We start from the raw sequence: 25,137 nt of genomic DNA, 5'->3' as shown, positions 1-25,137 counted from the left end.
CATCTCCTCCTCCTCACCATGAGTCAGCTGTGTGCTTCTCAAGCATGAGATTCAATTACTTTTATTGTTGGGTTTGGCCGTGATTGTATTTAATGGTCAGAAAATTATCCAGTGTCTAAAAAACACAATTTAAACATTCAGCCACAGTGTGTTCCTGTGATTTTTGGCTGGCAGTAAGGATTTCTTCTGAGGAGGTCTTTTAGACATTTGGCGTTCAGCACTTGCTCTCCAAATACTGTTTCACAATTGGAAACCTGAAAGGTTTTTTTTTTCTAGTTCATTCAATACCAGGCATATTTTAAGCAATTCTAAAATGAGAGTATCAGTTTAATGTCATCTTTGAGGTAGAAAAGATTTTACAGCTGAACATTCTTACTTCCTAAGTACAGCAATCAAATACATGAATCCTGAGCATGTTCAGACCCTGGTTCTAGCTCTAAATCAGTGGGCATCCTTGGACAACTGACTAAATTCTTTAGCAACCATCGTCCCATTGGGGAAAAAGGAAAGAATGTTTTAACACACCCTTCAGATTGTCTGATAGAAATACTGAGGCCAATGATACTGGTAAAAGAAGTAATCCAGGAATTATCATTGATCCCAGCGACCTAGGACATTAGCCATAGGAACCACATGGAAGTGATTCCAGGAGAGGTTGGCTTTTGGATTCGGTGGAAACAGGCAGCCCTAGAGCCTTGTGGACCTGCAGAATTTTTGACTGAGCAACAGGTATTTCATAATACGCCATGGTTAAATTCATGCCAGGAGGAGTCACTGCCTCCTACACTTTCAGGGAGTCAGGAACCCTCGGCAGCAACACTTAATGAGATGGTCTGACAGCTCTGGGAACGTCCCTTCGTATGTTGTTTTGAATGATGCCAGCCAGTTTCAAGTGGACAGGATTAAAATGCAAACCAAGCCCAGGTTTTTTGTTTTTTTTTTAATTAATGTCTGATGTTTGCCAACCAGGGGAAAAAATGAGGAGAGCATGCAGCAAACAAATTGCTGAGAGCTATGTTGTCACCTGGACTAAGACATCCTGACACAAGGTGGCTGGGGACAGCAGCTGGCCCCTCTGTGGCTACTGGGGAATGCATTTGGCAGATGAAAAGGAAATGTGAAAATATTCCTCAAACATGACCTTTAAAAAAAAAAAAGTAGATTTTAAAAAATTCTGGTAAAATACACATAACATGAAATTTACCACTTTAACCATTTCAAGGGTACAATTCAGTGGCATTAAGTACATTTATAATATTTTGCAACCATCACCACTATCTAGTGCCAGGACTGATTCAACACCTCATAAGGAAACCATTCCCATTAAGCAGTCACTTCCCAGCCCCACTCCCTCCAGTCCTGGAACCACTAACCTGCTTCGTGTCTATAAGCAGACTTTTTGGGAAGGGGGATGGAAGGCCCTGAGGGTGGGAATGAGCAGATGAGGTGGGGGTGCTTTCAAATCTGGGCTTTTTTGTTTTTTCAAACATGTAGCAGCCCCTTCATACCAGCATGAGTATAAATGTATAACTTATGACTCCTCTTACAACACTTTTAAACAATTTTGAGGTGTATTTTATATATCATAAAATCCACCCATTTCAAGTATACAATTCAGTTATTCTGTGTCTAGGGTGATACAACTGTCACCATAGTCCAGTTTTAGAAGTTTATCCTTCTGGTAAGAACCCTCATACCTAGTTAATCTCATTCTACCCCCCAGCCTCAGGCACCACTGGTCTACTTTCTGTCTCTCTAAAATTGCCTTTTCTGGATGTTTCTTATCAGTAGTACTATATACCATGTGGCCTCTGTGTCTGGCTACTTTCCCTGAGAGTGAAGCTTTTAAAATTCATCCAGAGTGTAGTACGTGTCAGTAGTTCTTTTTTATTGCCAAATAATATTTCACTGACTGGATCTACCACATCATATCTATCCATCCCACCTGCAAACATTGTATGGGCCCAGCACACTTCCTCTGTGCAGATATTTTAAAATAAGTCTTTTATCTACAAATTCTAGAGGGGTGGATTAGCAGATGACCTCTGAGATCCTCACTAGCCAAGATTCTGTCCCCAAATGTCCCAGGGGCAGGTCTAGATTCTTAGATCATTCATTTATTCAGCAAACGTTTCTTGAGCCCTCACAGCACACCAAGCCCCCAGCACTCTTGGAACTTCTGCTCTAACTCGAGAGACAAAGCTCTTTCATTTCATGCCCTGCTCCCCTTCTGGTGGGTTGGAGAGGTGGACACGTTCCAATGGGACTGAAGTTCAGTCACAGGTGGTTCCCTCCCCTGACTGTCTTGCTCCTCAGATGCGAGCATCCCATCCTCTTTCCAGCACACATTTTGTAATTCTTATTTGCGTGTCTTACCTGTCTGTGGAATGTGGGCAGCTTGAGAACAGCAATGATGTCTTGCTCTATGCTCTGAGCACAGTGTAGGGCCCAACATGTTGACAGTGAAAGAAAGAAAGTGAAGTCGCTCAGTCATGTCCGACTCTTTGAGACCCCATGGACTGTAGCCTACCAGGCTCCTCTGTCCATGGAATTTACCAGGCAAGAGTACTGGAGTAGGTTGCCATATCCTTCTCCAGGGGTTCTTCCTGACCCAGGGATCGAACCTGGGTCTCCCGCATTGCAGGCAGACGCTTTACCATCTGAGCCGCCAGGGAAGCCATGTTGACAGTGCCTGGTGGTTATTGGACGAATGAATCCCGTTTTGGCCAGGGGCGGGATCAGACAGGAGGAGAGGCCTCAGGTCAGTTCATGGCCGCCTCTCCAGAGAGAAGGCACAAGTACAGAAGAGAAAATGGAGTAGTCTGGAGTTCTCTCTGCTCCTTGGAACACAGGCTTGACAACAACTCCTTCCCATGGTCATGAGTGTTATAATAGTATACCTAGAGTCCCCCTGAGGGCAGACTATTTAGGGAGACCGTGTGAAAATGGTCTTGTGTGGCAGGTGACTGGGTCCAGGTGCCAGAGGTAGTGACTTAGAGTGACTTCTCCAGGCCCCACCCTGCTGTCTCCTGCCACCACCCGCTCCTACTCATACCTTCTTCCTTGACAATTGCCCTGGGTCACCCCGCCTGACCAGAAAGCCAGGAGCGGAGAGGACGGGACTCAGCTTGTGTGTCCCTGAGGAACACTGGGCTGGAAGAGCGAAGACCCAGGAGGCTAAACCAGGAGAGGTGCTTCATGTGGAGAAGAAAACAGGTGGTTCTGTGAGGGCTTTTCTGCTTGCCAGTGCTGGTGGCTGGGGTCTAATCAGAGTCCCATTACAGGTACTGGGACAAAGCATTAAAGAGAGAAGTGACGTACTTATGTCTAGTCTCAGAGAAGACTTGAAGCTTTCAAAATAGTCTGTAATTATTATATTGTTCTGTAGGAGCAAATACACAAGTATAATCTGCTTTAATAGGATCATGTTTTAGCCTTGTCCATCTCAGGATAGTTCTGGAGATTTTCCTCTCTCTCTGGGCATCTTTATTTCCATGTTTATCGATTGGGGCCCATTGGTTTGCTCCATCATACACGTGTATGTTTGGTTGGTGGCTAGCATAGCTGTGGAGGCTCTCCTATGGGTCACCATATTCCCCTAACCCCTAGGAAGGAATCTTAATCCCTGTGGGCTACAGTCTGCTGGTTTCCCTTTCTTAATGGTAGAAAAAATTTGAGATGCTAGTTGGAGAGAAATTACCTTAGGTTTGGGTTGGTTCTAATTTTGCTTAGCATCCTTACCATTTAAAATACATTAGTGCTTGAGGCACCCCAATGCATTATATCAATACTAAATTCATGCACAGAAATACTTCTCTGTGAGCTCGTTCCAATGTGAATACAGTTTTACCTGGTCCTAATCTGGTGAATCAAAAAGCAGAGCATACATTAGTTTTTTTTCCCTTCTTGGCACTTTGCCTTTTAATTCACATAGGATGCCTTCTGTTGGGTTAGTAGTTTCATTTTAGTATAGAAATCAAGTTTAATTAAAGCTTACTTGCCATTTAAAATAATAATTTGTTTGACTTAGCATTCTTAATTACCCCAAGTAAATTGCCTATAGAGGCTCACCTTATTCATTTGTTTGTTCCAATTATTACTGTCATTTGCATATTTTGAACGACACCACTTTAATGAAACACCAGGGTGGAGTCAGGGCAGATGATACTTTCTGTGGCAAATGCTAAGGAGATGATCTTTCTGCCCTAGTCTGTTTGTTCAGCTGGAAGGTTTTTATTATCCTACTGAATTTTCACAAAAGATCAAAGTTTTTAAAAGCTTTTGTGTTGGAAAATCATTAGTAATGAAGTGTCTGGGACGGGGGGCGGGTGGCAATATAATAAATGTGAGTAGCATTCATGTCTAGCCAGGGGCTGCTACTTATGTATCCTCACTTAGCTTCTTACAATGCACATAGGTGTTCATCTCCTTAATCCCAAGATGTATTCCTGCAGATGTGAGGGTATACATAAAGGAATCATATTTCTAATGTATTTGAGGAACTTACAATAATTTGTTGGAAAATTTGTCTGCTTATTAGTGGAAAAATGTGATGTTGAATCCAGGCAACAGTTTTATTATTCTGTGGTTATTATAGCCAGAAATCAGTGTTAATAAATAACTACCTCTAGGAGAGGTTTTAGAGAACTTGTCTTGATAAATAGTAAGAAAGATTTCTTATAGCCTATCCATAATTTTAAATCTTACATACGGATTTTTATGTATGTAAAAGCCATGAGTGCTCTCATGACTATTCTTTGGGAGTTTTTCTTTTTCTTTCAGTGGAGAGGAATGAGGGATACCTTTATGGTTCTGGACAGGTTTACAAGGCAGTTTGATTAAATCAGTCTCAGATTTATTGATTCTAAGTAATTCCAGAACCTAATCATTGGTTTACCTCTTAAACTTTAGAAACTTATTTATAGCTCCCACTATAGAGAAAAAAAAACCAATATGATCGATCATAGTAGTACACATTACATTAATTTAAATATTTCCAGGTTTCCTATTGCCTGACCAAAATGTGGAAAACATAACAAGAGACCTTCATTAGTGTTAGTTATATACTAAAAGCATCTCTGAATGATGTGGCCAGAAAGCACATCTCAAATAGAAAATCTTCCCTCTTCTGTAATAATGGATTATTTGTAGAGAAAGTGTATATGCATCATATGGAACACTAGTAATGAGAGTAAATGAATAACTGTCACTTTGTGGTGTTTGCAGTCCAGTTTGAGGGTCTGTGATAAAGGCAGGAAGATGACTCTCTTCCGCTCCTGGTCAAACCTACATCCTAGTATATACTCTGTTTATGAAGGCACAGCCCCTGATCCAGCACCAATAGGACCTTTTAGACCCTTTCTCCATCATCATAAAAAGGATGCTACCCTGGGGCTCAAGAGACCTGCTGTATTCACTTAGTAACCCTGCGATCTTGAGCAAATTATGTCTGTAGACTTCTGTTTCCTTACCTGGAGAGTGGTTGGTTGTCTGTGGATGAAGTAAACATTTTCTAAGGTCATTCTCCTTAAAATTCTGTACCTCTTGAGGTGATGGGTTGTCTCTGATCTGGATTCATCTCTGTGATCTCCATGCATTCAGGAACAGGAGTAGGGGAAACCAGTTCCTGGATTGGTTCAGAAGTCGGAAAGCGTGAATTAGAGTGAAGTGGGTTCACAGGGGCATCAGGACCTTCATTGTCTCAGTGCTCTCTGTTCTAACAAGCCTACCTGTGAAGACAGACTGAAACTTTGACCTGACCGGGGTTTTTAATTCATCCCCATCAAGTGGGATGCTGGGAGGGATTTTAGGGGCAAAAACATCTGGAATATGCTCTTGATGTCTAAAATAAAACTACCTTTGTTTAAAGAACACAAAGAAAGGGTCCTTTTCATCTTACTTGACTTAGGAAACAAATACTCTAAGCATTGTGACTTTTAAATGTTGATGCATTTTTTGCTTCTGTAAGGGATTTATTTTTTTTTAATTACAAAGTAAAAATATCAATATTTTAAAAAATTCAAACTATGCCAAAGATATTAAGTAAAAAATTAAAGTCCTTTCTGCTCCCACTATCTAGGGCTCTCTACTACTAATTAACACTTTTATTTGGGTATTTCCAGAAATTTTTATATGTACATTGCAATGCAGTTATCATATTTGCATATCTTTTTTGCATTGAAAATTAAGTTATAGTGTAAATATACTATTATACAAACTGTCTTTTTTTCACTTTATGTCTTTCATGGATATTCTGCCAGGAGAGTACTTACATAGGTCACAGCAAGTTATTTGCTTATTAGACACAACTGGATTAGTTTATATAATTTTATACACATAATAGATCACATATAAAATTGTAACTCTGTAGACAGTAACAAACTGTAACTCTCTGTAACAAACTGTAACAAACAGTTTGACCTCCATAACAAACTTCATCTTCCTCTTTTAGGAACGTCAGAACTGACCATTCTCTAGGCCTCCCAAGTATTATTTGCCCTGAACCCTTTCATAACCTTGCAGAAGGAAATGGTAACCCACTCCAGTATTCTTGCCTGGAGAACTCCATGGATGAGGAGCCTGGTGGGCTACACTCCATGAAGTCGCAAAGAGTCGGATACGACTGAGTGACTAACATTACTGAGTGACTAACATTTTCATAACCTGGGGCACCGACCAAAGATAATCTTATTCCTTAAAGTAGCCTAGCATTTAGCTATTCTGACAAATAAATCTGTACTTGCTGTCAATAAGCTAATATGTAACACTCCCAGATTTTAGATGTATTTTTTTTTATTTTAAATACACATATAGTGCTTACTAGGTGTCAGGCATAGTTCTGAATTTAAAATTTAAATTCATTTTATTCTTATAACAACTATATGAGATAGATACTATTAATCCATTTTAGATTTCTTTTTTTTTTTTTTGAAGTTTTTAAACTTTTATTTTATATACAAAGAGCTAGTATTATTTCCGCCTAAGGTTGATGTGCTGGATGAGCCATCTAAGGAAGTTCAGTTAGTCCAACTTAATGAAGCCGATGTCCTTCGCATACTGGTGGAAACACTGGCGGCACATATTGAGGCCGTATTTCCGGATCAGACCGTGCTGGTTTGAGCATACCCAGCAAGAGCGAGAACCCTGGCCGAATTTTCTCGGATGGCTCCAGTAGAGCTGCTAGTGACCCATGTTGCTTTCTTGGCTGCAACGAGGTAAAAGGCCCATTTTAGATTTCTTACGATTTTTCTATGAGGGCTTCCCTGGTGGCTCAGCAGGTGAAGAATCTGCCTGCAGTGCAGGAGACGCAGGAGACTTGGGTTCGATCCCTGGGTCAGGAAGAACCCTGGGTCGGGAAGATCCCCTGAGGAGGAAATGGCAACCCACTCCAGGATTCTTGCCTGGGAAATCCCATGGACAGAGGAGCCTGATGGGCTACAAAGGGTCACAAACAATCGGACACAACTAGAAACAATTGTGTTATCTGCAAACAATGGAAACCTTCATTGTCTAAGAATTTTTTTGCCTGATATAGAGTTCTAGCTTGACAGTTGTTTTTTTTCCTGTTGGTGCTTTAAAGGTTTCACTACGTTATCTTCTAGCCTCTATTACTTGTGATGAATAATTAGTTTTGTTTTCTCCTGTTCATGCCGTTTTCCCCAGGTTGCTTTCAAGATTTTCTCTTTATCTTTGAATTTTAGCAGTTTGAATATGATGTCCCTTGGCATGATTTTTTACTTTTTGTTTTTTATTTATTCTATTTGCAGATTACAAGAATTTTTGAATTTGCAAACTTATGTTGTTTTTTAAACCGAATTTTGTCAAAATTGGATTATTTCTTCAAAATTTTTTTTCTTGCCCATTCTTTCCTCTCCAATTTTTCTGGAATTTCAGTTAGAACGTGAGGTTTTGTTCATTTTTAAAGTTTTTTTTTCTTTTCAGAATGGATAATCTATATTTTTCTGTCTTCAAGTTCACTGATACTTATTACTTTCCTCTGTTAGGTCTAGCCAGTGAAATTTTTTTCAGATATTGTATCTTTTAGTTATCAAATTTCCAATTGGTTCTTTTTTTTGTACTTTACTTTTCTCTGCTGTGAATTTAAAAATATCCTTTAGCACGGTTATAATAACAGATTTAAACTCTGCTGATTCCAATATCTTCATCATCTCAGAGTTGGTCTCTATGAAGTATCATTTCTTTTGAGGATGGGTTACATTTTTCTGATTATTTGCATAACTAGTAATTTTGGAATGTATTGTGGACATTGTGAGTGGAATGTTATAGAACTTCTGAATTTGGTTATATGCCCATCAAGAGTTTTAATTTTTTTATTTTAATAGGTAATTAACTTTATGGAACTTGAATTCCAAATTCCAAATATGTCTTCCCTGTGACAGACAGCAGCAGAATCTGGTTAGTTCTTTCCACCTTAGCTGGGCTGCTTGAAATCTGTTCCACATATGTATAGTATTGGCATCAGCTGTAAATTTTATCAGATTTTATATATTGAATTTGGAGCTTCCTTTTCTCTCTGTATTTCCTCCTTCATTTTGTCAGCTTCTGTCTTCTCTCTGAACTCTATCCTCTGATTCCCCAACCAATAAGATGGCAAGTTCCTACCTGAGATATAGCCACCCTGCAGAACTGACCAACTGGGCCTGCCCTTAGTTGTAAAGCAGTTTTTAAAAAATGGGTAATTTATGGAGAACCATTCTTCGAAGTGTCAACTTCCCATGAGTTTCTGCCTGCTTGTGGTCACTCTCCAGTGCCTTCAAATAGTTGTTTTTAATATTTTATTTGTTGTTTTTAATATTTTATTTGGAGTTTATAATTGTTATAAACTGAGATGATGTTACATTCATGACCAGAAGCAGAACTCTTATTATCCCACTTTACAGATGAATTTAACACACCCATGCTACAATAAGTTTAAGTATCTTACCTAAGATCATACAGCTGGTAAATGGCAGAGCTATGAGTTGAACACAGTAGTTTGGTTTCAGAGTCTTAGAATTTTTTCCAAGAGGAAGTTTTAATAGTATAAATTATTTGAACAGTGATGAGAAGCATCGGACATATTGTGGGATTTATGGGGCCTTGTGATGTCAATTCCTAACACATTGGACTATGTCAAGGTTTTGTTAGTGAATGCTTCATATGTCTTTGGGACTTTATTTTATGTATGAACTTACATACAAGTTGCATGGAAGGATCATGTTGCTCTTGGTTAACTGAAAAGTAGATCTTTAGGTTATGAAAAAGCCCATATTTTCAGGGCTCTGTGTTGTTGGGCTCCTTAGCCATCTTATTTAGAAACTGATGAAGTTTATCATATAGTTGTTTTCTTGACTAAAATAAAGAGAACTTTTGAAGGAGAATAATATCAACAGTAATGTAATGAAAATCTAGGAATTATTTCAGAAGAATCTCATAACCACAGTCATGGAATAGTTGATTTTAAAAAATGTAAGTCTAATTTAGCTCATGTGAGCCACAGACCTTGGAAGCATAAGAATACCAAGCTTGAGCAATACTTATTTTGGAGTTTCTTCTTCTTAATTGTTTCTCCTTTTCTCCTCTAGCCTAAGTCAGTTTCAGTTAACATTCATCAAACGTTTAATTTCATCTTATTCTTTTTTACTCTTAATTTTATCTTCACTTTGCATTTTTGAGTCTGACTTGCTTCATATTGATTTTGTCATAGTTTATAAGCTGACATGTGAAATAATGAGATCTTATGCAAGTATGTTACTTTCAAACTAAAAGAAAAGTCCTATATGTTTGCTTTTGGAATTCTCTCAGCGTCCCATACCGCTGCTCAGATACCATGCTCAGAGCTGACTGACCAGTAAAGAGCAGGGGTTCAATACTTGATTGATTGATGGTTCTGAATCCCAGCCAGTCAGTTCTGGGAAGGTGGGCTTATCTTCCGAGTGAAATAAAACTGAGTCCTTGAAGGCCGTGATAAAGATTTTGGCTTTAATCCTAAGAATAACGGGAAGCTATGCAGAGTTTTAACCAACTGAGTGACAAGCCCAAATTTAAAGTTTTAAATAATTATCCTGGATGTTTGCAGAGCAGTTCAGTGTAAACAAGTTCTAGAGTGTAGAAATTCATATAAATGTGAAAAATTTAACCCAGAGATACAATCTAGAACTGATACTCTGGATAGTCTTCAAGGAACCCTCCTGAGTGTGCTGTCTTGACTGCAATTCTGAGAAGAGCTGGGAAGCAGAAAGTTCGAGATTAAATTTTTTTCTGAAGGGGTTGGAGGGGACGCAAGGGCCCGGAATGTGAGTATTTTGCGTTTCTGACAAGAGACATAGTTTTAATAATGAAAAATCAAAACAATGCAAATATCAAGGAACTAGAGAATTTAATATTCTAAATCTATAAAAAGTGGCAAGTCTATATTATATGTCTGTGTCATAGTTTATTAATTTTCAAAAGCAAAATTAAAAATGCAGTATACATGTTTAAAATTATTAAAACAATGTTTTAACAAAATACACAAAAATAAAGATGAAACTTACTATAGTTACCCACAAATGCTGCTGCCTGACAGCTGTTAAAAAAGTTTTGTTGCTTCAAATGTGAAAACAAACCTAGTAGTATTCCACTAATCGTTGGAAACCTGAGTTAAAAGCATTGAGGTGCTGCTGAGATGGCAACATTTTCAAGAGATCAAAAACTTTCATATGAAAATTTACTGATATGTTTCCTCTTCCCAAACATTTGTGGAGCTGGAGAAAATTTTAAATGTATCTTACAGGAACTGACAACTCCTGAATTAAATAGAGCATTTTGCTCCTGCTTCAGGTACATTTGTTGATAGAAAGTTATAACAAGGTTAATAATTTGTTTGATTTTTTCCCTTCCATTTTTTATAGGACTTTATGCTTCTTGTGTGCAACTTGCTAAATCATGGCACTCATATTCCACATTAAATTGAAAATTGAAGCATGTATAAAATAAACATCAATGGGGAAAGGAAGAGATTTCTCAGGGGAAAAAAAAAAGTCACCAAAAGGTGTGCTGCGCCCTGGGCAATAAGTGGAGGATCAAGTTACTCTGTTGTTGTAAATAGTGTCAATTCTGTATTCTAGACTGAAAAACTGGCAAGTGACAGCTTTCTCTAGTAATTCCTGAGGCCATCTGCCCCGTTTTAGAGAATAAGTCATAAGTAGACCTCTGAACTAAGACAGTCTCGCTGGTCCTCTCCTTTTGCAATTGTCTTCCAGTCTCAATGGGATACTGAAGAGGAGGCTCCATAGAATAAACAGTGGAATCCTTGTCCGGGAATGACTGCCTGGCAATTGTTTCATGGAAAACAGGGAGGGGTGGGGGACAACAACCCTTTTCTGTTCACTGGCTCTTTAATTTAGATTACCAATGATAAAGCCTGGGCTACGGCTAAAGAAAGGTAGGATGCAGACGCAGGAACATTAGTGCTAATATGCTGCAGAAAGACGAGATAAATCAGCCCAGCTCTCATACATCACTGAGGGAGAAGCTGATTGCAACTTGACCATGTGCCTGAGTAGTCCCCTCAGTGAGAAGAGCAGAACATGGATTAAAAAAATCTAGAATGTACCTTTAGGGGCTCCTGCCGAGCTGGACCTGGGAGGAGAGTCTGGTGTAAGTTTCAGCTTGTTTTATCCACGTATTTGCCAGTGTGTTCCCACGCAGGGAGCTTGTTTCTCTTTCTCTGTTTTCATGGAAGCCTCAAGCATGTTTATTTACAGTCCTAGACTTCATTTTGTATAAACGGAATACCAACCTAATAAAGTTCTTAACAGAGAACAGTTTAGCCCAGGGTTTATCCAGAAGAGAAATGTGAAAAAGTGATGTGATCATTACTGTGTATAGGAAGCCTGTGGGTGAGTTTTTGGGGTTTTGGTTTTGGTTTTGTGGGGAGGTGAGGGCTAGAGGGATAGATTTTAAACTGAAAACTCAGTTCTTTTGCCATTCATTTGAAAAGACAGATTGGTAACCCAGCTTTTCACTCCTCCTGTGATCTTTTGTTTTGAAAAACTGTTTGAATATGTAAACCAGACTGCTTGAGACGCATTATATTTTTATGACTGGGATGTTTGTATTGTTTCATATCTGTTATTAGACAAAATAATCATAAAGGGTGTTTTCTATGGACCTTTTTATATTCCAAAATTAAGTACAGATGGTAATTTCCAGCAGTTTTAAAAATTTGTCAATTATTTAATTTAGCATCACTTAAGCATCTGCACAGGGAGAAAGCTGAGATAGTACAGAAACTGAATAAGCATTGATTGCTCGTCTGAATCGCATCTTTAAAGTTTTTGCCTCAAATCTCTGATTTCACAGTTTATTTTTACCAAATTAGATTATCATATTTCATTATCAAGACTGTGAATGGGTGGAACTCTCTCAGATAGCCTACATTTCCCGTTAGAACAGCACGGAAGGCGCTCGCTGATTGTTACTCAGAGGGAAATTCTCATGCCGGCTTCACCGAGAAGATTGCTTAAATAATGCATGGGCAAGAGCGAGGCAAGATGGAATTTATGGCCCAGACACTGAGTTCAGGCTTTTGTTCAGAGGAGAGACCACATAAGTGTGAGCTTATAACATCTACCAAAGCTCCAGGGAAAGGGTGTAACTGAATGAACTTAGTGGCCACATGGTGCTGTCCACATTATTTTCAAAACAAGCCTTGAAACAGTCCATTCAAGCCTCCGGTGTGGTTTGAAAGAGGAGGGAAGGGGAAACTGGAAGTGTCCGTTGCAAACAGAATCCCCTGCCTGAAAATTCTATGGGACAGACACAGTGAATGTCATGCAGGGAATGGGGTGGCTCTAGGAGTGAGGGGCTGTTTGAGTGATGAGAGACAACATGGCAGTCTTGTTAGGAAAGAATAAACCTTGACCAAACTGCAGCATTCTGTATGCTGTATCTTCCATCTTGTCCTAATTAGAGGAATATGTCTGCTGAATCCTAATCTCTTTAATTGTTGATAGAGCAGGCACGCGATTTGCTATAAATACACACGAGCATTCATTTCTGAAATAATGGCTGTTGCCAAATATATTAGACCAACAGGAGTGCTGGACTAGGGAAGGCTGTGCTGAATAGTTGAGTTTTGGAGGTAATGGACCAGTTGAGAATCATTACACAGCTGGGCCAGCAGCTGCACCCAGTGCTCTGTTGAGTTCGGCCTCCAATTTCCTTGAACTTGTCCTTTTTTGCCAAAATGTTGAACGTAGCAAGAACTTGTTTCAGAGGAGCCCACCGCAAGTGAAAAAGACCCTTTCCAAGGGGTCTTTGTTGAGGTATGTAGTCCACAGCAGCAGTGGTCAAATGAGGGATTGGTGAGGCAATGGGAAGTTTGAATAATTGTAAAAACAAAAACCAAAGAAAAAATTGTAGAGTGAGGTAAGCTGGCAGAAGACCGGAGCACTTTAAAAGGCTGCAATGGGTTGTCACTGTCCTAACTAAATGACATATGGAAAAATCCCATAATAATGTCCAGCAATAGTTATCTTGTTGTTAGGGAAAAATAAATAGGTCTGTGGCTGGAAGGCAGCCCAGTAATCTCCATGACTTTTTTTTCCCAACAGTGTATTGTTTTGATATTCTTTGGGACTGGGTTAGGAGGAAGTGTCAGAGCCCTTTATATTAAGAAGCATCCTATGACAAGCCAGAAAGAGACTAACAAACTCCCTCCATTCCTTGGTCCTGGCTTGAGCAAGTATTTATTTAGCATGTGCTGTGTATCCAGCATGTACTAGATGCATACTCTGACCAATTAGATTATAAATTCTTTGAGAGCAGGCTCTCTGATTTCTACTTGTCTGGTGTAAACCCCATCTCTTGATAGTCATTGCCATTGATGCGGTAATAATTGTACATATGTCTAATTCCTTGACTTTAAAGAGAGTAAATATCAAATCTTCGTTCTGTTAATGTTTTATTTTCTGTTACAACACAGACAAATCTTCCCTCTTCAAATTTAAGGGCCAGTGACTGGAACACTTACAAGTTGGGTGATTTGGGACAAGCTGCTTAACCTTTGGGCAAGTCAGCTTCCTCATTTATGACATGAGGAAACTCACATTTATCATGCAGGACTGTGAGAATTAAGAGGTGTGCCTAAATGCATAAGAGGTGCTTTCCTGCCCTCACAGGATATTTTAAGCAGGATAATGGACCATATGGACTGAGTGTATGGTGGGGCATGGGGACGGGTGTGGAGAGGGGAGGAGGGTGCAGGAAAGCTGGCTGGGAGAGTGTAAAGAACCTTCGATGACCTGTGACAGGATAGTGCCAGTGGGAAGTCAGAGAAAAAGATGAACCTGAAATATATTTTAAAGGGAAAATTGACAGAATGTGACAGCTGATTATATTAAAGTAGAGTAAAGAGAAAGAAGGAAGATTATAAAGAAGAAATAGTCATGGTGCTGAAGGGGAAAAGATTATGGGTTTGTGATACTGGCAAGGTATTGTGTGTGTTCTCCAAAACTCAAAAAGCTAAAACAATATAGTCCTTCAGGGACTTAAAAACTAAGAAAATATAAGAGAGAAGAGAAAATTGGAGTGCCTAGTTAACTTATGTAAAGGGAAGGAAAAAAATCAATAATAAACCAATAATACCAAACTATTGCTGACAATAGAGTGAGAATTCAAAGGAATTGCTTAAAATGGCAAATCTATGTTTGGAGTTTTTCCCAGACAAGACCCATAATCATCAAATAATAAGGCTCTTCTGCAATCTTGGAACTTATTTAAGTTTTCCTGAGTCAAAAAAAAAAAAATGCCACTGAGGGGATACAAATAGTGTCAGGGTTGGGAAGAAAAAGAGCATGAGGAATGGAAATTCTCAAAATAGCTTGGTTTTAAAGAGGAGATGGAGCCAAAAGATGGCTGGTTGACCTTTCAGAATTTAACCATTCATTGTGACTTGTCAGAAAGTTTGGCAACTGTTTTTCCTGAAATAACTTATTGTGATTTTTCAGGAAATTCAAGCAGGAATCAAGACTATGCCAAACCCCAGCAAATAGGTTGTAGTCCAAAAGTTCCTTTTCAAATCCTTCATCAGAACACTACTGTAAACATCTTTGGGCTACTTTTCAAAAGTCTACCCAACTCATCCTACTGTAGAAATCATGTACATTTGCAATAAAATATTAATAGCAGAAAGACTTATGTTAATAATTAAAATATAAGCAGTACTCTAAGAATGGAAAATGTTTTGAATGAAAGTACTTGGGAAAATGCAGTTTGATAATAAGACGGTATGGGCTGTGACTATTTTTAAATGTATCCATTTTCACTGACTGTAAGAGACTTTTACTTCTTTAGTTTTGAAATGTAAGGATTTCCTTGTCTTCATTGCAGACATATCATGAATTTCATCTTTAATGATATCTGCTATGGCCTGGATTATTTTCACCAATTGAAAATGGAAAGTGAATGAGGATGAGAGATAAAGGAGAAAGAAAGAAACCTACAGTAGCTAGGGCAAAAGTTCATAAACAAAGAGAAACAGCAGGTTTAAAGAATGAATGAGAAAGGTATTACATGCAGGGAAATTTTTTTCTTTTTAAATTAGTTTTTATTGGCATATAGTTGCTTTACAGTGTTGTGTTAGTTTCTACTGTATTAAGGGAGTTTTGAACATTGAAAACAGGAATATGTGCAGCCCTCCAATACAGGTTCCTTATCTGCAGATTTGGAAGGCTGATTCTACTTCACCGTTTTATATAAGGAATTTAAAGCATCTGTGCATTTTGGAATCTGCAGAAGGTTGGGAGTGTCCTGGAATCAATCCCCCATGGATACTGAGGGATGATAGTATATAAGGATGTGCTTGTTGCTCTTGCTAAGAACTAAAGGCCAATACTGGGCCTAATAGCTTCTTGGATCAGCTGCTAGGGGGTGGTTTAAGGCTCAAAGTTTCTTGAGTGGTGATACTGCTCATGTGACTGGTAGACCTGAGAAATCTCCTAGGAACCTTTGGTCCCCTTGCCTTTTCCCCTTTTAGCCCCCTCTTGTCTCCACTTCCTTTCCTATTAATTGTGGACACCATGGCCTGTTATTTCAACACCTTCTTACCAGTATTTTCAGTTTTCCTGTTCATCCAGTCAATAAAGATCTATTGAACAATTCCTATTTGTCAGGCATTGTAGTATTGGATACTTAGACATGAACCTTTCTAGTACTGGGAAGTTAAAATCTTAACACCTACACAGCTGGATACCAATGCTTAATCCAGTTGAATGCTTTCTCCTGCTTCCAACCGTACTGCTAAGCACTGCCAGAGAAAATCATACCACTGTCCAGATGGTTGCTATGGTAAAGTTTGGACCTCCAATCTCAACTGGACCCCTCAGTATAGCTCACTGATTCTTAGGTTTCCCTAATACACTCCTGCCATTCTCCCCAACACTCATGTGAAAACTTCTCTACTTTCTCCCAGTCTTTGACTACTACTTCCCTACCTCACAATTCAGCAGACAGTCTCACCTCTTACTATGCAAGATCTTAATTTCCTACCACCAAATCTTATTACCTACATAACCTGGAGTAAAGCCAGTTGCTTTGAGGACAGTTCAACATGGTGAAAGTACAACATGACCCAGAAAGCCTTGGAAGACAATGAAGGCTTTACTGAAAGGTTCTTAAGGAGTTAACCAAGATGAAGAGGAGAACTAATCTTAGAACACATAGCTAGATTTTCTAATAATTGCTTTTACAACTCATTCCTGCAAAGTCTGGCCCCTCATGGCAGCTGTCAGTTTATTCTCTTCCTCTGTTCTCCCCAGCTTCACACGAATTCACCTCATCTTCTTACTCCTTTCTGTCTTCTCACATCCCTTCATAAGTGGAGCAACTAGTCTCTGTGGTGTTGGTCACTTTCCTCCCACCTCTCACCTCAGTCAGCACAAATCATAGAGAGTTCAGCAAATTATCCTTTTATCCTTATGTATTCTAATATATATTAATTAAAATTGCCCATCTGTATTCATACATCCTACCTTTCCTCCAGTTAGAAGAGAAGAGGTTTTCCTCTTCTCTTTCCTCCATATGTGTACAATTTCCTCTATTTGCTTTATCTTCGAAATTTTCATGTCTAGGGGATCCTTCTTATCAGAGTGTAGAGGGACTTCAGCCAGTCCCATGTTAAAAAAAAAAAAAGGACAAAACCTTTACCTTTGCCACATACTCTTTTATTTATTCTCATCCTTTTCTCCCCCTTTATAGCCAAACTTCTTAAAAAGATTGTCTACGTTTATTGGGTCCATTTCTTCCCTTTCATAACACTCTTGAACCCACTGTGATTTAAATTCTACTCCAACCACTTCATGGAAATCCCTCTAGGTAAAGCCGTCCAGAGCCTACTTGTTCTGAATGTGAAGGAGATTCTCATTTCTTAATCTTTGTACAGCATTTGGCTTTGAAGATCATCATCTTCTTTTTGAAAGAGAGCTTTCCGTTGGCTTCTTTGTGCTCTCCTATTTCTTGGTCTCTGTGGGATAATCTTTCTTTACGTGCTATTAAATAGAGGTGGTGTTTGGGATTGCTGTTCCTTTCTGACTTTGGAAGGGATAGGGAGGGGTTTCTATCCGTTCATGAGCCTTCTGTGAGTGTTTGCATGCTCTTGACTTCCATGCTAGGGTTACCTAACCCTCAACTCAGGAAGCAAGATGGAGATTTGTGCTTAGAGATGCCCCTCACTCAACTGGGATTTGACCCCATAATGGAGTGGTCAGGGGGTAGGCCTCTTTCTTTCCCTGACCCACACCAATAATTTGCTGAATTGTTCTTCTCTCCCCAAACACCTCCCTCAAACATGCCTTGCCACCACCATCAATTCTGTTGTATTGATCTCCTTTGGGGATGAAACACTAACTCTGAAATCATACATTCTTCCCTACTCTACTGTTTATAGTGTAAACCTCATAGAACTTGTCCTTCAAATTAAACCAAAGTTTTGGAACTCAAAAGCCTTTTCTGTCCCCCAAATGGTTAGGAAAACAAAAACTGCTTTGACTTTCCGTGCTTTGGATTTAAAATTTTTTTATTTAGACACTCAGTTGGCTTTTTTTGTTTCCCTCAGGTCTTCCTGTGTCCTTGGGGAAACACTGACTGATTCTGAGGCACTTCAGCAAGGGAAGGGGGCAGAATGTCACAGCAGCAATAAGATACACACTCCTTAATATTTTAACCTACAACTGGAAAGTAAAAGTAAAACAAGTTGATTTTACTTGTAGCCTGAGGACTCATTCAAGAGAAAAGACTCGAACCTAAACGCAGAGGTCCAAGAACATACCCCTTTGCTTTATCTCAACAGATTTCTCACCATCCACATGTACATATATTACTTTAAAACCAGTAATGATTGGAAAATTCTAACTTTTCAGCACTTTGTGAGTAAAATGGATTTATGACTGAGGATATAGCTATGTGTTGGGTCTTTATAATAAATTGTGGTGAGAGAGGGAACTAAATCCCTTGGCCTTTTCCAGTTTTGTCTTGATTAAATTGGCACAGACTAATGTCCATCCCTGCCAATCTATAAAGGTAAAGGGGGTAACATTTAAGAAATTGTATTGAACCTTTAAGCTCTGACTACATTTGGGAAAGGTTTATATGACATGGAATAACTTGGGTCAGAAAATTTTTTACGTTTTTATTAAATATCTTTAAAGCCATTTTTGGTTGAAGAATCTAGAATATATTTGAACTTCATGAGAAGGAAGAAAGTGGAATATGTTTCATAAATTCATATCATGTCATACCTAAGCTAATCCCAATTTTAAGTGGCAATCAATGACAGAGAAACCAGAGGGGGTGTGCCATGCTTCAGTGGTTGGACTCTTGTCCTCCAGCTTGCAATTGCATTGTGAACAAATGAACAGATTATTGGACCACCTAACAAAACAACATCCCGGGAATCAATCCCTGAAATAATAAAAGCATGGATTAAATATTCTTGGATCAATATTATTCACAAAACTCATATCCTTAATGATAATACTTAACTGAAAGAAAGACCTGTGCTACAAGGTTCATTTGCAATCTACAGAAAACTCTATACATTTTTTTTGACATCCCAGTGCTTCTGGAAAATACGAGTCTTGCGTTTCATTTTGCAAAATTAGAGCAGACTGCCTAATAATACATGCCTACAGAGGGGAAGGAAACTTTGGGGTGGAGGCAGGAGTCATGTGTATAATTCTGCCCCATTAATTGTGCTCCTGCTTTCTTTAAAGGTGTGCCACTTATACAGAGATCCAAACCATGGAGGCAGCTATTAGTTTGAAGCTGACCCTTGCTGTTAATTCTGAGGACTAAGTTTATAGTTCCAGTTTCATCTTGACTAAGCGGGGTTCTATAGTTTTCCTGCTCCAGAAGGGGAACACAGGAAGAGCTTTGAACTCAAAAACAAAAGCAAAAAACACAAATTTTAAAAATCAATGGTGGTAAAAACTGTGAGTGTCTGTTGAGCCACATTTGGAGCCCTGCAGAAGGAAAGATTTTCCCAAAATACTAGTGTCAGGACAAATCTATCAGCAGCCTCAGCTCTCTCTGCAGCGAAGTGGTGTGTTGAGCTACAAAAACAGGCAACTCCTCTCCAGTACTTACTGTTTCCAGCTAAATTTAGCAGGGTTGCAAAATGAGTCCTGTGGTCTTCAGACCATCCTATGGATGGGAGTTCTTCCAAAGACTTGAGCAATGCTATAATCATTCACAGGGTTTCTCTGGTGGCTCAGTGATAAAGAACCCACCTATTAATGCAGGAGATAGGAGATATAAGAGACATGAGCTTGAGCCCTGGGTTGGGAAGATCCTCTGGAGAAGGAAATGGCAACCCATTCCAGTATTCTTGCCTGGGAAATCCCATAGACAGAGGAGCCCGGCAGGCAAGAGTCCATGGGATCACAAAGACATAGCGACTAAACAACAACAATAATTATTCACACATGTCCTTCTGCCTTTAGACCTGTGTTCCTCCACAGGAGATTCTGATATTTGTTCAGAAATTGGATGGTAGCTGATTGGAGAAGTGTTTCTCCAAATCCGTACAACAGTTGAGAGCTGGTCCTAAGTCTGAATAAGAGAGCGGCCACATTATCAACCACAGTTCATAGCATAAAGCAAAGATCTTTAATTGTGTCATTTTCAAGCATAACAGGCACAACAGTCCTCAGCTAATTAGTATTAGCCAACTAACTTCTTTCAGGTGTGAGGAGAGGCTATGGCATCTTTGTTCTTTGAGATATTCCTCAGTCTTGGAGGGACTGGCCTTGGTTACCCGTGTCTCTGTAAGCTATTCCTTTGCTTGTTCCCATTCATCCATTAACTCCTACTGTTTGGCAGGCCTTATTCTAGGCATACCTTTAGAGCAGTGGGTGAGACAGACTTGTGATGATGGTAAAGTGTCCACCTGGAAAAGCCTCTTCAAAAGGCACTTTTATTAACAAAGAACTCGATATCACCACTTTATATTGTCCTTAGCTTTTGTGGACAAGGAAATTTTTCTTCATCTGAGTCACATAGCATAAGAGGGAACCAGGAGGTTGGGGTCCTTTGTTTAAACAAATCCCAGAAATGTTTCTTCAACTTGAGGCTACACAAGGACACTTAAGTGACACAGCCCAGGTCTCATTCTTGTTTCTCCTTCTTTAATATGAACAACAATTGAAGGAGCCTACATGGAGAAGAGCTTCTCTCCAGAGAATGTTTTCTAAAAGCTGAGCTATATTCTTTTGACGCAACTGAGTATCGTGACTCCTGAGTTTTTGCACACTTAAAGAAAGGCTTGACTTCCTGGTCAAGTGTTTGCCAGAAAATGAACAGTACCACAAGGAAAACCCCTTAATCAAGGGCCTGGGATCTTGTATGTGCTTAATTAGGTGCTTGCACGTCAGAATCTGAAGCCAATCAGAGTCTCTATCAGAAGCCAAAGGTTAGGTTGAAAAACAGAACTGGGTTTCCTCCTCTCTAAGCAAGCCTCTAGAACAATTCATTTCCTTTTCGGTAAAGTATGAATGCTAATCCTCACCTCATGATGTTTTTAGAAGCCTAAATAAGATAACGCAGGCAAGTTCTTCAGCAACAGTCACGTTCTCGTCACAAAGAAAGTTTATCATGGAAAAGAAGATGAGCTGGAGGCCTCGATAAATTCTTCTATATTGTGTTCTTGTTGAAAAGTGATGAGTTTAAAAATAGTCACTGCTGCTGCTGCTGCTGCTAAGTCGCTTCAGTCGTGTCCGACTCTGTGCGACCCCATAGACAGCAGCCCACCAGGCTCTGCTGTCCCTGGGAGTCTCCAGGCAAGAACACTGGAGTGGGTTGCCATTGCCTTCTCCAAAAAATAGACACTAGTAGGTACTATTTTGAACCCCTCAAAATCAACATATTGGAAACCTTTTTGTTAAAATTTCTTTCCCTGTGGTTAATTTTATACTTGCTTATTTTGAGGAAAATGGTAGAAAGCAAAGGAAGTCCAAACTCTTGAACAAACTTAATGTTGGATTTTGTGTTGAAAATAATGAAAAATTAATTTCTAATGTTTAGATATCTTCACCCATCTTTACTAGGTAGCACTAGTGGTAGAGAACCTGCCTGCCAAGGCAGGAGACAAAAGAGATTCAGGTTTGATCCCTGGGTCAGTAAGATCCCCTGGAGGAGGGCATGGCAACTCACTCCAGTATTCTTGCCTGGAGAACCCCATGGACAGAGGAGCATGGCAGGCTACAGTCTATGGGGTTGCAAAGAGTCAGACACGACTGAAGCAACTTAGCACCCATGTTGTTGTGGGTGGAATATAGGGTTCAGTTCAGTTCAGTCACTCAGTCGTGTCCGACTCTCTGCGACTCCATGAATTGCAGCACGCCAGGCCTCTCTGTCCATCACCAACTCCCGGAGTCTACCCAAACCCATGTCCATCGAGTCGGTGATGCCATCCAACCATCTCATCCTCTGTCATCCCCTTCTCCTCCCGCCCCCAATCCTACCCAGCATTAGGGTCTTTTCCAATGAGTCAACCCTTCGCATGAGGTGGCCAATATAGGGCTAGGGGATGTATTTGAAATAATTTGCCTCAATCTTCAGGTTCTCAGCCCAGTCTCTAAGCTATTTGGCCCCTCACTGCATTTTGGTGATTTATATTAAGTTAAACCATACAAAATGGCTGATGTTCAACCACTTCTGATTTCCAAACATGGTAATTTCGCATATCCAGCTGAATATAATTTTATTGCTGTTATTGAATGGGCGCTCACTTGTTTATCCACTTAGTCTGATGTAGGCATCTGGAGGGCAGAGGTTGTATCTCATACCTAAAGGGAAGTCTAAGCTCAGATAGTGTATGATATGAAATGTACAAGTGAGGTGTCTTTCCATGTGAGCTGCAGATGCCATCACTGACACCCTTCATGGAGATAATACAGAGGAAATCACAGGTGCTTAATAAGTTGGAGATTCCCAAGGGTGAACTCTTCACTCCCAGGAGGGTGTTCAGCTCAAATTAAAAGGAGTCCCAGAAACTGCAGTGCCCTGGGTGTGCCGCATCACCCTCAGGTCACCTCATTCCTCACTCCACTTCCTTCCCTATGGCCTCACTTCCCTCTGCTGTTGTTACCACTGTGCAGTAAGTGATGATTTTGCCTGCAGCTTACTTAATTTGGCTGTATATTGTCACCCTGCTTATTTAACTTCTATGCAGAGTACATCATGAGAAATGCTGTGCTGGATGAAGCACAAGCTGGAATCAAGATTGATGGGAGAAATATCAATAACCTCAGATATGCAGTTGACACCACACTTATGTCAGAATGCCAAGAGGAACTAAAGAGCCTCTTGATGAGAGTGAAAGAGGAGAGTGGAAAAAGCTGGCTTAAAACATTAAAAACTAAGATCATGGCATCCTGTCCCATCACTTCATGGCAAATAGATGGGGAGACAATGGAAACAGTGACAGACTTTATTTTATTGGACTCCAAAATCATTGCAGATGGTAACTGCAGCCATGAAATTAAAAGATACTTGTTCCTTGGAAGGAAAGCTGTGACAAACCTAGATGGCATATTAAAAAGCAGAGACGTTCCTTTGCCGACAAAAGTCCATCTAGTCAAAGCTATGGTTTTTCCAGTAGTCATGTATGGATGTGAGAGTTGGACCATAAAGGAAGCTGAGCTGTCAAAGAATTGATGCTTTTGAACTGTGGTATTGGAGAAGACTCTTTAGAGTCCCTTGGGCTGCCAGGAGATCAAACCAGTCAATTCTAAAGGAGATGAATCCTTAATATTCATTGGGAGGACTGATGCTAAAGCTCCAATATTTTGGCCACCTGATGCAAAGAACTGACTCATTTGAAAAGACCCTGATGCTGGAAAAGATTGAGGGCAGGAGGAGAAGGGAACGACAGAGGATGAGATGGTTGGATGGTATTACCAACTCGATGGAGATGAGTTTGAGCAAGCTCCAGGAGCTGGTGATGGATAGGGGCCAGGGAAGCCTGGAGTGCTGCAGTCCATGGGGTTGCAAAGAGTCAGACACAACTGAGCCACTGAACTGAGCTACTTAATTAGAGGAATTTAGGATATCTTCCTGCACTGCTTTTCCAGACTTTTAAAAATCGTATTCCATGATATGATAACCCATAATAGGAATATAGTTCATATCATGACACTGTATGCTATAATCTATTATATATTCTATATCTAGCTATATAGGTATATCTGTATCATATACATATACTGCCAAGCCAGTTCCCAGCTTTGAGAAGCTGTCCATCATGTCCTTTTTGAAATGAGGGTCCAGTTAAACTTGTGAAGATTTTTGTGCCTCATGGGAGAGAGGGGAAAAAATGCCAGCTCTATCTTTAAGCTTTTTATCCATCTTAAGCAGCTGTGTGGTCTGTATCGGTTTATGTCAGGATTTGCTTTCTTATTCCTGTTCTGGAGTGGCTACAGCCTAGCAAATGAGCCCCAAGATGGGGCTATGGCTTCAGTAACGAAATTCTGAAACCATATAATTAATTCTAGGTGGTAATGGCTCATTTCAGTTGCTATGGAATGTTTTAGAATAACCACAGATATCGCCAGCAATCTGCTGCTGCACGCATGGATATAGCTGGGTGAGGTTATTTCTCTTTATGCCTGTTTCTTATTCCTAAAATGACTTTACAGGTTTTATCTTCTCTATAAGCTGAGATTTAAGTTTATCAAAAATCCTATGGAAAGCCATCTAATTGAATGTAGCCTAGGGATTGTGCTACCAGAATCAGCAACTTGGAAATATTTAGGTTTTGATAAAAACTTTTGAAATGTTTTGAAAAGAGCTATAGCACCGTTAACTCAATTTAAAAATTTGGTATAAAACTTGTGTATTATTCAAATTAAGAAAAATTCAGTTAGAATTAAGGAAAATATATATTACTTGCTGACTTAAGATTCAGGTAACCTACTTATATGTGACTTTACTAGTGGCTCACTGCTTTTAATTCACAGAGAATCACATATTTCCTAGGAGAAAAAAAGAGACAGTTACTGCTCTCTGTAGGGCTCCATCATGTTCAAACCAGCCTGTATGCTATCTGAAACCCTGCTAATCAGAAAGGAATGAGAGGCATGAATAAGACTTTCTTACTTCGGTGACTTCTGAATAGATTCAGAATGTTGCTCAAAAGAGAGACCTGTGAATTCACCTGTCTTCCATTTCCCCTGATTTTTGTGGTGTCAAGGCTGTCAGCAGAGTGTTTTGATGGGTATTGGCATCCTGTCTGCTGGTGAGAGAGCTGACTCAGGGGAGATGTGGCAGTCATAGGAAATTTCTTTTCAGAACTTGGAGAAATGCCTCACAGAGTCCAGAGTTAGGTGGGGTGTAGTGGAGGACAGGGCAAAATATCTAGGTGATTTATCGCCACTTCTGACCTGTTTCATACCCTTCACCCAATCATTTAATCCCTCTGCGCCTCTGGTTTCAATTGTAAAATGGTAATAATTTTACCATTTCAAAGACCATAAAAATGGATATTCTACATTTTGACAAAAGGAAGAAACTAACTGCTTTTGGCACTGAAGCAATTTTAATGGAGAATTGCAACAAAATTTTGAAATAACCATATTACTGAAATAAGAAAACGGACAT

At 39.6% G+C, this 25,137-nt stretch overlaps 1 protein-coding gene and 1 pseudogene across 17 annotated transcripts in view; one reads left to right on the top strand and one right to left on the bottom strand.

The window, feature by feature from the left end:
* The window catches only part of RAPGEF4 (Rap guanine nucleotide exchange factor 4), a 318,142-nt gene that overhangs the window by 104,477 nt on the left and 188,528 nt on the right, over positions 1-25,137 (top strand). For 2 of the 17 annotated variants that reach the window (XM_081584656.1, XM_081584669.1), the window contains exon 1: positions 11,397-11,640. The exons of the other annotated variants lie outside the window; for them this stretch is intronic. The gene's annotated coding sequence lies outside the window, so the exon portion shown is untranslated. Of the gene's footprint in view, positions 1-11,396; positions 11,641-25,137 lie in introns of those variants that run through there. 17 annotated transcript variants of the gene reach the window in all.
* Positions 6,947-7,191, bottom strand: LOC145543376 (small ribosomal subunit protein uS14 pseudogene; annotated as a pseudogene).

This window comes from Giraffa tippelskirchi, chromosome 3 (genome assembly GCF_054371585.1).
Source record: "Giraffa tippelskirchi isolate mGirTip1 chromosome 3, T2T-mGirTip1v1.2.pri, whole genome shotgun sequence".
NCBI lineage: Eukaryota > Metazoa > Chordata > Mammalia > Artiodactyla > Giraffidae > Giraffa > Giraffa tippelskirchi.
The sequence above is the reverse complement of the archived record's forward strand: the minus strand, read 5'-3'. Positions and strand labels throughout refer to the sequence as shown.